The sequence below is a fragment of the Apium graveolens genome, chromosome 8 (genome assembly GCF_009905375.1).
Source record: "Apium graveolens cultivar Ventura chromosome 8, ASM990537v1, whole genome shotgun sequence".
NCBI lineage: Eukaryota > Viridiplantae > Streptophyta > Magnoliopsida > Apiales > Apiaceae > Apium > Apium graveolens.
The window spans coordinates 151,296,380-151,307,929 of record NC_133654.1 but is presented as its reverse complement, the minus strand read 5'-3'; the positions used below and the strand labels follow the sequence as shown (position 1 = coordinate 151,307,929).

General features: G+C 34.8%; 1 non-coding gene across 1 annotated transcript; it reads right to left on the bottom strand.

Moving 5' to 3' along the window:
* Positions 1-3,958: 3,958 nt before the first annotated feature.
* Positions 3,959-4,065, bottom strand: LOC141681137 (small nucleolar RNA R71). Its single transcript, XR_012558580.1, has one exon. It is a non-coding gene; the product is annotated as a small nucleolar RNA R71 (small nucleolar RNA).
* Positions 4,066-11,550: the final 7,485 nt, after the last annotated feature.

Below are 11,550 nucleotides of genomic sequence, written 5' to 3'. Positions count from 1 at the left end.
CAACCCCTTACCGGAATCGTCTGTTGATTTCAAATACACCATTCGACTTGTTTTTCTACGATCTACAATTCTGTGCAATCAATTTTATCTAATAACCCTTGAATCAAAATGACCAAATTTCAATTAAGAACATTCAAACTCTATAAATCCTAACTTTTGAATTCAAGAATCAAACTCAATTTTCTATATGTTATTGAACTCTAAATTAATCATATAATATAACAAAATGACCCGGAAGAAAAGATCTACATGATTCTAGCATCAAATCACACAAACAACATCAAGAAAAAAAATTATATTTTAATTATCAAATAATTTATATTAAAATAAATAAAGAAGAAAATCACCTTGATTTTTGCACTAAAATGATTGATTGATTTAAAAGTACTTTTCGAGAGCTTCGATTTGATATATGGCACGCCCGAATCGGAGTTCGATAACGCCTTCGTTCGAGGGTTTGATTTTCAAGAACATAACGAATAATTAGGGTTTTCTCTGTATTTCATCGGTTTTAACTGACTGACTATGATTATACGAATACAATAAGATAACAAATAGACTATTTATATTTATGGAATATTGGTTCGTGTTGGATCGATAAATTAGTTACTTAGCCACTAAGTAACTGCAAACAAATTATCTGACTTGATACCCGTATTGGCTAATTATCCATATCGGGCTTCTTATAAAACACTTTATACGAAAATAACGTAATATTTTCCCGTCTTTCGAGAATAAGGGTTCTGTTGATTTATCGAAATGATTATCGTATCGAAAATTTTGTGTCGGGCCGCACACGGGTCAAACCGTAATCCGGATCGAAAAAGTTAAAACACGGAAAATGTCCGGAATTACCAGATTAGGTTAGGTAGGTTCGGAAGAGTTTCGGGTTATAAAAATGTAAAAACAGTTGAAGTTGGACGATTCCCAGCTTTATAAAATAGTTTTGTAATTATTCAGAAAATAAATAATAAATTCATAAATCATTATAAAATCATATAACATTTCAAAAATTACTAGAAAAATACCTTAATTATCTATATTTTATTCTAGACATATTAAAATTAACATACTCATATTTTATTATATATATCCAAATATTATTATCAATCATCAGATAATTCACCAAAAAATCATATTATAATCACATAATAACCATTTATTGATAAAGATTGTAAGCAATGAAACTCTCAAGGAGCTGTAAGAAATGCTGGATCTAACAAATGAGAATGAATCAGAATTTTCCAGACAACTCCAATATCAGATTGAAGAGAATGATGTGAAGCTAGGAAAGAAGTCAAGGTAATCAAGGAAATGATCTAAATCTGCTCAGTCTAAAGGAGCACCTTGAAAATGATTTGTAAGACACTCTACAAATCTTTCTTTGTGAGAATTTTCAATAAACTACAACACTTGTAATCTTTATCTACTCTATTTAATTCTGTATTCTTAGTGTGTTTTGTTATCATCAAGTCTCTCTTAATTTATGGCTACAATTCCGGTAGACATAAATTGGGAGAGATTGTTAGGAATATATTGTGCACTTGATGATAACTTAAACAAAACACTAAGTAGATTTTAGTTAAGTGATCTTGTACCTTTCAACGTATGATCTTTTCAACATCCGTTGAAAGAGTAGCTTATGTAACAATAAGATTAATATCACATTTCTGCATACTTAAATGGCTAAATGAACTAGATGTTGTAGAATGTTTAAGTCATGTTGACTACTAGATGGATATGTAAGATAGGATGGTTAATTATAAATATTAGATGCCTTGTAATCTTGTATAAATAAAATAAAGTTAACTTCCAAGAAGACATTCTCGATGGATGATTCACAAAGCTTCAACGGATGATCAAAATAAGTCTCCACGGATGATTGTTGAGTGGCATTTATGATACTTTATTACGCTCCGTAAAACTTTGAATTGGTGTAAATGTAGTCAAGTTATTGGTGTTTCAATGTGTTTTCTATTGTTTTTGCATTTTCAGGCATTCTCCAGGTAATCAGGTGAATTAGCATTGTTTTGGTCCTAATTTGGTGTTAGGAAGGTGTTAGAATAAAAGCTCTTGGAAAACCGGCTCAAATCAGCAAGAAAAAGAAGAAGTCAGAATTTTGCGTAGAAGGCCAGCGCGCGCCCGCGCCCAAACTACAGAAATCCAGCGCGCCCGCGCTGATCAAGCGCACGGTCACGCCGTGTCGGGATATTAAAATCCTGATTCTACTTGGCTTTTGAGAGGAAGACTTCTACTCTGCATGGGGCTGCTATATATATATATAATTAAAGCTCGTTTTTCAAGGAGACACAAAAGAGCTAAAGGAGAAGATGGTAAGAGACCTATAACACAATTCAACAAAGGCGAAGACGATCTAGTTTATTCTTGTGAATCTTTGTTTTGAGTTGTAATCTTGGATGCTCGTTTCTTGTTTTGTTGAACCTACACTCTTGTGTTATACATTGTTTATTATTCGTTATAAAGACTACATTTATTATACCATGCTTTCATTGGAACCCACGTTGATGATGAGTCCGATCATGGGCTAATCATTATCGTGGGGTTCTAGCAGATTTATTTATGGATTTCTTTAGTTAATTTATTTCGATGCCTTAATGTCTGGTGATTGTATGATAAACTAGTATTGGTTGTGCTTATTCGTCTTATGAGCGTCGCGAATTTATAAGATAGTTTGTTGATTCTTAATGAAGTGAAAGTGAATTTAAGGATTTAGAACTTGCCATGCTAGAATAGGTTCATGTATTTGTTATACATGATTCGTAGGTAATTTTAACCATCTTACTTGCCCTGTGTAATCAAGATAGATAACTTGTGCTTAAACCGTTATGTTGACATATAGGGTCTCAATATAATTGGTGTCTATTCAGCTTCTATTTATTTTGTGGATGTCTGGTAGTATGGTATTCATACAACGAAAGTTGGTGTTTATCAGTTTCGTGTTATCTGATTAGTGTCATCACCATTACATGCTAAGAAATAAAAGGCTATTGAATGAAGTATTTAATGAAGTTAGAATCCTATGTTTATCATATATATTAATTCAATCATTCTTATTTTTTAGTTATAATTGTTAGTTTAATTCTTAGTTATAAACAATCTTAATTTGTTATTCTTCTTAGCATTGAATAATAACCATACATTGTTGCATAAGTGCATACATTATAAAGTTAACCTAAACCAGTCTCAGTGGAAACGAATCTGATTTAAATCTTATACTACTTGCGAACGCGTATACTTGCGTGTATTTTAGCGCGTATTTAGCGACTAACAAGTTTTTGGTGCCGCTGCCGGGGAATCAATGTTAATGTTTAGTTTATGTGTTTTTCATCAGTGGTCGTTAAAGTTCATTGACTCAAACATTGTTACTTATCAATTTTCTTGTCTTATTTCAGGTACTCTAGCGAGCGTGTATGCATACACGTGCGCGGTCTCGTAAGAGAACTCTGAATAAAGCCAGGAAGAAGTTATAGTGGTTCAAAGGGAAGTTTTTGAAGAAGAAGAGAAGTTAGAAGAAGAAGAGAAAGTCGAGGAACCAGTTTTAGTAGTGATGGGAGATCAAGCAGAAAATCCTAAGGCCTTGATGGACTATTCTCGGCCTAAGATCAATGACATTCAGTAAAGCATCATCAGACCAGCCATCTCGGCTAACGCTTTTGAGATCAAGTCAAGCACGATTCAGATAATACATAACTCAGTTCATTTTGGGGTTTCTCCTACTGAAGACCCCAACATGCACATAAGGGATTTCATCGAGATCTGCGAAACTTTCAAGTTCAGTGGTGTGAGTGAATATGCTATCAAGCTGCAACTCTATACATTCTCTCTGAGGGACAAAGTAAAGTGCTGGTTACATTCTCTACCACCAGGGTCTATCACCACTTGGGAAGATCTGGCTCAAAAATTTCTCACTAAATTCTTTCCTATAGCGAAGACTGCTGCAATCAGGAATGCTCTTACTCAGTTTGCTCAACAAACTTGAGAATCTTTGCGTGAGGCTTGGGATCGATATAAGGAGATGCTAAGGAAGTGCCAACACCATGGCATGCCTGATTGGATGATTATAAATAATTTCTACAATGGATTGTGTGGCCCCTCCAAACCCGGGTCAGAAGTTTGGGGTCCACACGCACATACACCTTATTTATAACCTGCTTATAACATTAGTAAAGACAATAATAATATGCAGTGACCCTACTTACCAACTACCAAGGACCGCAACAGGTTAAAGTATGTACACAAGCCACACACACATAACTTATATTACAAACATCCAAATCCCAACTATTCAAACTCAGAACTGAATATTAAACATTATTACAAACTTTTACAAACTTAAACTATCTCAAAAGATGCTAGCTAGCTTAACTCGATCAACCTTGACCCCTAGCTCTCATACTGGATTGGGGATCCTCGCTACCAACTGGTTCATTCTTAACTGGAAAAGAACATAAACAACATCACACAAATGAGCTAACTAGCTCAGCAAGTCACAATGACAAGACTGAGAATAATGATCATCAAGTGAAAAGGATTAAGGTATCAAATGAACAAGGATTAATGATTTAAAATTGGATACTATATTTTTATTATAAAAACTAAGGTTAGGTTGCTGATCAGTCACGCACTAACCCCGAGCAAGGCACACAGCTCTGCTCTAATTACTGGATCCAAGGCACACATTGGCCTAACTTGACCACCAATCTGGTCTGATCAAGAATCTGGTCCACAATTTTATAAAACAATCCAATTCTAATATAATAACAGAATAAACAATATAAAGCAATAGCCAAAATCATAAGAAACATTGGATATTCAATCTTCACAAAGGGTCAATATGTCAATTTCAAAGAATGGCTGTTAGGTAATGAAAAAATTGGATAACAAAGGAATCAACGTTTCAAGGTTACAAGGATTTGGTCTTTCAAAGCATAAGGTACAATGGTTTGAATATGTAAGCAATTTGATTCAGTGTTTGGTATTAAGTTTGTATGTATTTGTGGAGTAGTATCGTATATCGGTGGTTTGTATTCGGGTATGCAACAATCAATGGTTCAGAAAGAATAAGGTTTATGGCTCAAAGGTCGACAACTGGAATCAAGGTTTAAGGTTCAGTGCTTCAAAGCACTTGCAATATAGATCAGGATTATCAATCATCAATAATATATCTCGAGAAAGTTCATATTACTTGCCTAGTACTAGTTTGCTATACTTCACTAACTTCCAATTACCACCGTCTTACTCCTCGGCTATCTGTTTCCCTTTCCTACGTATTGCCTCTTCTGCTCACATATCATAAACATCTATCATTACGCAACTCATACGATGCTATTCGATATACACTTCTATATACCCTTCGTTCTACCCAAATCCGATTAACGGATTGAAAGTTACGCTATAAACAAGTAAATACCGAATATATAGATCGATAGTCAAACAACAAGTCACATATAACACGTGACACGTCAAACAATCAATGATATACCATTTATAAAGAAGTCTCGGGTCATAAACAGGCTTTCGAGTATTTAATATAATTTTTAAAACATTTTTCGGAATTAAAACGGTCGTTGGATCAATTTTTAAAGCAATAAACAGGGTTCGGTTGGCCACATCTGGCTTCAAAATAATTTTCTAATAATTATCGAGCCTTGAAAACAATTTAAAGTAATATTTTAAAGCTCAAAACTATTTTTTGAAAATTTTAAATCATTTTTAAATAATTAAATCTAATTAAATAAGTAATTAAAATCAATTAATAATTAATTAAATCAATTAATCAGTTAATTTTCAAATTAATTGACTAATGAATCAATTAGTTATTAACTAAAATTAATTAGTAATTAATTCAGATTTATTTTTGAATTAAAAATAATTTTTTTGGAATTAAAATAATAATTTCTGGAATTTTCAGAAATTAAAAACAGATTTTTTATAATTAAAATAAATAGGAAATATAATTTTTAAACATTTTATAAACAGGAATCCTGAATTTGCAAGTTCTGGAAACTTGGGGGACAAAACTGTATCGTTCTTAAAACTACAGGGGCCTGTTTGCAATTTTGTCAGCCCCGCCGTCGACTTCGCCGGAGTGTGGCAGGAGAACACGATCCCGGCCACCTCAGGTTCCCAAACTTTCCAGAATTAAAGTACAAACCACCAGGAACTTATTCCAGTAATCAAAACACATAACCTATTTCAGAATTGACCGGAAATGCTCAAGAAACTCGCCGGTTTCCCGCGAGCCCGACGAAAACTTAAAAACACAACTCCCTTCAAACCACGAATTCTCTGTTAACGAGCTATACACCAATCGATTGCAAATCTCATAAGGAACACAACCCACTATATTTCAACAGCTAATAAACCCTAGAACAAAAAGCCCTAATTTTCAATTAAGAACATTCATACGGGTTATAAACCCTAATTTTAAAATTCGAAGATTAAACTCAATTTTGAACATGTTATTGAACTCCAAATCAGTCATATGACATATGAAAATCATCAGGAAAACAAGCTCTATAACATGCAAGCATCAAATTATTCAAATAATCATCATACAAAAATCCATATTTTTAATCAAAATAATTCGAAAATAATTAAAAATATATATAATCAACCTATGATTCTTCAGTAAAACGAGTTCCAGAATCTGATAGTACTCCTCAAACCCTTCGATTTGGTTACTTGAGCTTTGAAATCAGAGATCACTAACACCTTCAAAAGTTGGTTTGATTTTCAGAAGATTATATAAATATATGAATTTTCTTTGTAAATTTCTATGATTACTGTTTGCAAATGATTTTCGGTACGAAATAAAATACGGTAAAGGCTATTTATAATTGCGGAAAATTAGTATCCCGTTGGATCATTCCGGATATAAAATGGTACGTTTATTTATAAAAACATATCCAAACGGTACCGGTTTTCGGGATAATTATCTAAATCAGTACAATTTGTACTGCGGTCTTGGTCTCAGCACCTGGTTACACGTATTACGAGGTGATAATTGTAATAGTTTAATAAAAAGATCTTGTTTATCAAAAATACGAGTTTTATTGATTTACCGAAACGAATAATGTATCGAAAATATTGCACCGGGACCCGCGCAAGACAAACCGTACGCCAGATCGAAAAAGTCGAAACATGGAAAATGCTCGGAATATTGCAATTCGGTTAGGAAGGAGTTCTCGGAAGAGTTTCGGGTTATAAAAACGTAAAAACGGATGACGTCGGTTGGATCCCGATTATATAAAATAGTTTATAAATACTCGGAAAAAGAATTCATAAAATCCATAAATTTCCTATAAAATCATAAATCAACATAAAAATAAATAGGAAGATATGACAATTATCCATATTTTATTTTGGACATATAAAAATTAAAATACTCAATTGATATTATTTTTAAACATCCAAATACATATACCAGTTAACAGTTAATTCACAGAATAAAAACTGGACATGCATAATATTTATTTATTAGCAAAAATAATTACACGATATATCACAAATATTACATCTTTCCCCCCTTAAAAGGATTCTGTCCTCAGAATCTCCTAGGAAAACAAATGAGGGTACTTTTCTCTCATATCACTTTCTAACTCCCAGGTTGACTCTTCAACCTTTGGGTTTCTCCACAATACTCTTACTAACTTTACCACTTTATTCCTTAACACTTTCTCTCTTTCTTCTAGAATCTCTATCGGACTCTCTACATATGACAAATCTGCTTGAAGCTCTATTGGCTCGTATTCGATTACATGCCTGGAGTCTGGATTATATTTCTTAAGCATAGATACGTGAAAAATATTGTGAATGTTCTCCATGTGCGGAGGTAACGCTAACTCGTAAGCTACTTTGCCAACGCGCTTTAAAATCTCAAAAGGTCCGACATATCTTGGGCTCAGTTTTCCTTTCTTTCCAAATCGTGTCAATCCTTTCCACGATGATACTTTCAGTAATACCAAATTTCCCTCTTCGAATTCCATATCTTTCCTTGATTGATCTGCATACTTCCTTTGACGGTCTTGTGCTGCTATCAATCTCTTCTGGATAACTTCAATAACTTCCTTCGTCTATTGCACTAATTCAAGTCCAAGTATTTTGCGTTCTCCTACTTCGTCCCAATATACAGGAGATCGACATTTGCATCCAGAAAGAGATTGATAGGGTGGCATCCCAATACTAGCATGATAACTGTTGTTGTAAGCAAATTCTACCAAGGGTAAATGCTCGTCCCAACTTCCTTTGAAATCAATGGCACAAATACGTAACATGTCTTCGATCGTCTGGATTGTTCTTTCACTCTGGCCGTCCATCTGTGGATGGTAAACCGTACTCATATTCAGTCTCGTTCCCAAACATTCTTGAAAACTTTTCCAAAATCTCGAATTAAATCTCAGATCTCGATCAGATACATAGACACATGGACTCCGTGATGAACTACGATCTCTTTCAGGTATATATGGACTAACTTGTCTAGTGAAAATCTTTCATTTATAGGCAGAAAATGAGCTGACTTGGTAAGTCTATCCACTATAACCCAAATGGCATCATGATTAGCTTTCGTCCTTGGTAATCCAACTATGAAATCCATGGATTATGCTCCCATTTCCACTCTGGAATCTCCAATGGTTGCAACAATCCACTTGGTCTCTAATGCTCTGCTTTAACTATTTGACATGTATAACATCTGCTAACCCATTCCGCAATTTCCCTCTTCATATCTGGCCACCAATAATTTTCCTTCAAATCTCTGTACATCTTGGTACTTCCTAGATGGATTAAATACCTTGAATTATGAGCTTCCTGTAAAATTTCATTCTTCAACTCCGTTACTGGTGGAATCCAAATTCTAGAAGAAAACCTAAGAATACCTTGATAGTCCTTTTGCGTGCACAATTCTTCACCAACCGAACGATTTATGTCCTGATCCATTACCTCTTCTTGACACTTCCTTATCTTCTCTAACAACTCTAGCTGGAAAGTCATACTATACATTTTTGCTTCATCAGGCTTACAAACTCTAATTTCCAATTCGAGTTTCTGAAATTCCCTGTATATCTCTTCGGGTACTGATAACACATTCAACTTTTCTTTCCGACTTAACGCATCCTCCACAACGTTTGCTTTACCGGAATGATAGTTAATCGTGCAGTCGTAATCCTTAATCAACTCTAACCATCTTCTTTGTCTCATATTAAGCTCCTTCTACGTGAATATATACTTTAAACTTTTATGATCCGTATAAATCTCACATTTTTCTCCATATAGATAATGTCTCCAAATATTCAAAGCGAACATTATGGCTGCTAGCTCCAAATCATGGGTAGGATACTTCTGTTGGTGTGGTTTCAATTTCCTTGACGCATACGCAATCACCTTATTGTGCTGCATTAGAACGCATCCGAGTCCTTTATGAGAAGCATCGCTATAAATTAAAAAATTCCCTCGATCATCCGGAAGTGATAGAACATGTGTCGTAATTAATCTTCACTTCAATTCCTGAAAACTTTCTTCACATTTATCGTTCCATATGAACTTTTCAGTCTTCCGTGTAAGCTTCATCAATGGTGTTGTAATCCTTGAGAAATTTTGAACAAATCGACGATAATATCTCGCTAATCCCAAGAAACTTCTTACCTCTATGGGTGTTCTACGCTTTCCCAATTCGTAATTGCTTCAATCTTCGCTGGGTCCACTTTGATCTCTTCATTACTGACTATGTGTCCTAAGAATTGAACTTCCTGTAACCAAAACTCACACTTTGAAAATTTAGCGTATAAATTTTTCTTTCTCAAAATCTCCAAAGCTGTTCTCAAATGTTCTGCATGATCCTCTTCTTTCTTTGAATAAATCAAAATATCGTTTATGAACACAATAACAAACTTATCCAAATATTCCTTGAAAATTTTGTTCATCAGGTCCATGAATGCTGCCGGGGCATTGGTTAATCCAAAAGACATCACTAAAAATTCATAATGTCCATACCTTGTTCTGAAAGCTGTCTTTGGTATATCCTCTAGCTTAATCTTTAGTTGATGATATCTCGATCTCAAATCTATCTTGGAGAAGTATTTGGCTCCTTTCAATTGGTCAAACAAATCATCAATCCTTGGAAATGGATACTTGTTCTTAATGGTAAGCTTGTTGAGCTCCCGATAGTCGATGCACAGTCTCATGCTTCCATCCTTCTTCTTGACAAATAGTACCGGTACACCCTACGGGGATACACTGGGTCTGATTACTCCTTTCTCTAATAATTCTTGCAATTACTTTGCTAGTTCCTTCATCTCAACGGGCGCCATTCTGTACGGGGCCTTGGATACCAGTTCCGTTCCATGTGCTAAGTCGATCCCAAACTTAATTTCTCTGTCTGGAGGAAGTCCTGGTAACTCATCGGGAAACACGTCTGGAAATTCATTGAATATTGGAATATTTTCGAATTTTGTTGGCTCCTGACTTCTATCAATCACATAAGCAATGGAATGCTCGCATCCTTGTCGTAGTAACTTCTTGGCTTGAATCATCGTTAAAAATTTCTTTGCTTGCTTTTGACCCTTAAACGTTACTATTCTCTTATCTGGCATCTTTATCATTACTTTCTTATTTCAATAATCTATTTGGGCATCGTGCTTAGATAACCAATCCATTCCTAAGATAACATCAAACTCTCCTAGCTTAAATGGTATCAAATCTACACAAAATTTACTACCAGAAATCTTAATCTCACAATTCCCACAAACTTGATTAACAGATATACGTTCTTGATTTGCTAATTCCACAGTCATTATTTCATTTAAATACTCAACTGGACAATTTAACTTACTAACAAAATCTTGAGAAATAAACGATCGAGTTGCCCCCGAATCTATTAAAACTTTGGCACATAAATAATTCACACTAAGCATACCTTCCACGACATCTGTATCCTGGATAGCGTCTTTCAGAAATATATCAAAAACTCTAGCCCTTGGAGTCTCATTCACTGCTGGGGTAGATCCCATGATTCTCAATACATTACTGACTGGGGCTGGTGTCTTGCAATCCGTGGTTATGTGTCCTGGCTTCCCACATTTAAAGCATGTAAATCCAATAGCTGGAACCTTAACCGTTGCATTCTGGATAGGCTGATCCTTGTTTGCTGGCACTCTCGCTGGTTGATTGCGGTACTCCCTTGAATAGTGCCCTTTCTGATTACACTTGAAACAAACCACATTCAACTTATTGCAGACTCCTCCATGTTTCTTCCCACATACCTGACAATCTGGAAAAGTTAGCCTCAACTGATTTGGCTGATTTACATTGACTGGATGGTTGCCCTGGCCTCCGTCGCCTTTATTTTGCCTCTTAAAGTTAAAATTTCTCTCTGGATGAAACTTGCCCTTCTTAAAATTTGGAAACTTTCCTGGTTGTGATAATCCTTCATTCCCTTCAAACTTCCTCTTCTTACTTTCCTTTTCCTTCTGTGACATCTCACTCTCTATTTCTGCAATCATGGACTTCTGTACAACTCCTGCATAGGTATCC